Genomic DNA, 2,582 nt, shown 5'->3' on the forward strand with positions numbered 1-2,582 from the left:
AGACAGAGAGACAGAAAGCGAGAAATCACCCCACAGGGGGGATGGCCAAGCCACAATCCCTTGTCCTCCATTCTCCTCTCGGGATCTTGGGCACGTATGCACACGCGCCCGGTGTGAGTTTTAAACCACTGGATCCAGGACGCGAACCGCGGTCGACTACATGGGAGTCCAGCAACATAGTCATTACGCTAACTGCTGGTCCTGAATTTTTTTTTTAATGGGATCTAGCTTTTTTGAGTACTAGGCACTAAGCTTAGAGATTTATGTTTAATTTTCAACAACCCTTTTAACTCATTATACTGTAAGTTTATGTATTTCTTCCATGAGAGAGAGAAAAAGAGAGAGAATGAACTTCTAACAGGGTCTTGATGCTGCGGTCCACTTCCAGCCTCAGCCTACCCTAAATCATGAGCATGTGTGTACCGGGTATGCCCAAGGAGGTCTCTAGAAGCAGACCTGGAACCTTCCCATGTGGGTCAGTATCAAAATGTGTCTTGTTTTACTGCACCACTGCCCGCCCTCTAATAATAGTATAGTTTTGACTCATTCTCAATGTATAGGTGAGGAAACTGAGGCTCAGGATATTAAATAATAGAGCAGGAACTCGAAACAGTTCTGGCTCTTTCCATTGTAGCAAATTGTCCCTACACTGCAGAGCTTTGTGTTCTGTGAGAATAGGTTCTTGGGATTTTGTATTCATTATAGAATTCATTTTTCAGTCTAACATTGTAGTTGATTCTTTGGCTTTCTGTGCGGTTACCTGCCCTTCTTTTCTGAGAGTAAAGGCATATTAAATGTTCTCTAATAGAAATGACAATATTTAAACGTGCTAGGGAGATGCAATGTAAGATATAAGACGTTGAACATTCTAGTTTACCTTGGCTTCAATAAAAATCTTCCAGCTGCTGCTTCCCTCCTGGTCCCTGTTAATCAAGATTGCATTTACTTACCGTGCTGAAACTTGACCCTGGACCTCTGGGGGCTGTCAGTCTGGGCTCTATAGAAGTGGAATATTAAGGCCCTCTGTGAATTGGGTGTTGGGTTCTGTGGTAGGGCTGTTTTCAGTGCTGGATGCGTGACAAGGGGAAACTTGTAGTAATTACTGAACAGATGCCCTTAATGAGGTCTCTGCTGGATTTCCAGCTGGCAGTAAGAGCTCTGCATTGGGACAGGACCAGCTAAGTCACTGAATCATTATGTGACATCACATCCTCCCCTTGTTGTCATAGCAGCTATAATCATCCTACTGAAAGTGTCCCTCAGGCTGATGGCAAGCCACATCTTTTTCCATTAATGGGGATCATGGTGCTTTCTCCCATGCTAAGATGAAAAGGAATAGTATGCCAATGTTCTTAGAAAGGAGAAAAAGCTTAGATAATAAGCTTTCTATCACTACTGTTGCTGGTATTTCAATAATTATGAAGGTTGTACATACTGATTATGGAAAAGTGTATAAGATAAACAGTGATAAAGAAAACCCTCTTGGGATTTTGGGCATGCAGGCACACTGCCTACTATGTTTTTCAAGACTCCAGGATCAGGTCTTGAACTGTGCAGTCAGCTATTTGGAATCCAGCAGCCTTAACCACCATGCTACTGGCTGGCCCAATAATTGAATATTTGTAAAGCATATATTCTAAGCTACCTCCACCATCCTGTATTGTACGAGTTTACAGTTCTTCACATGAAGTATAAGTTTTCTTGTTGGCATTATGAACACTGAATTTCAACCTTTATGAAAGTTGTAACTTCATGGGTAAAACATGGCACATAACTCTTTTGTTAATTTGACTATGAGGTTGATTTTTTTTTAATGTGTTAATCAACCATTGATTTATTTTAAAAATAGTACTTTCCTGACTTTTGTTAGTCTTTTTATTGGGGTTTTCCTCTAATTTATACAAATATTTTATAGATCAAGTCTTAAACACTGGTGCCATGTGTGGTAAATAATCTTAACAGTTTGTAAACAGTTTGTAAAAATGCCTCTTAAACTTGTTTGATATTCAAATATTACATTTTTACATAAACTATTTGGCTTATGAATCATGTTTAGAAAAATCTACACTGAAGAGATAAAAATATGCATCAGTATCTTCTTTTAGTTCTTTATGGTTTTATTTTTGTATTTAAGTCTCTAGTTCATCTAAAATTTATTTTCTTTATCTTTTATCTTTTCTAGTGTCTAGAAAACATATATCTTATTGGTAGATTTTATTTTTAAAAAATTTTTGCATGTGCTCTTCAGAGACAGAGGGAAGAGCAAAATACTTCCCATTGGACATGGTCATGCCACAATTCCTCCTCCTTCATTTCTCCCTCTTTTCAGGATTTCAGGCTTGCACACACATGTGCCTGGTGTGTTTCTCAAGCTACTAGGTTCAGGATTCAAACCATGCTATAGGGTATATGGAGTCCAGGTCCCTTAACCACCAGGCTACAGGCTGGCCCATTACTTTTAATTTTTCAAAGTGTTCTTTTTCTTTAAAAAGAGTTTATTTCTTTCACAAGGTTGGGAAGATAAAAACCCTCAACAATATCTCATGCTGAGATCCCCTCAGCCTTCTTAGTCAGCCAGCATC

General features: G+C 39.0%; 1 long non-coding RNA gene across 1 annotated transcript in view; it reads right to left on the minus strand.

Annotated features, from left to right (window-relative positions):
- Window positions 1-1,168, minus strand: part of LOC102485499 (uncharacterized) — a 27,185-nt gene extending 26,017 nt beyond the window's left edge. Inside the window, exon 1 of the long non-coding RNA XR_337779.1 lies at window positions 951-1,168. This is a non-coding gene — a long non-coding RNA (uncharacterized LOC102485499). The remainder of the gene's footprint in view (window positions 1-950) is intronic.
- Window positions 1,169-2,582: the final 1,414 nt, after the last annotated feature.

The sequence above is a fragment of the Tupaia chinensis genome, unplaced genomic scaffold, assembly GCF_000334495.1.
Source record: "Tupaia chinensis unplaced genomic scaffold, TupChi_1.0 Scaffold149666_1, whole genome shotgun sequence".
NCBI classification, from domain to species: domain Eukaryota; kingdom Metazoa; phylum Chordata; class Mammalia; order Scandentia; family Tupaiidae; genus Tupaia; species Tupaia belangeri.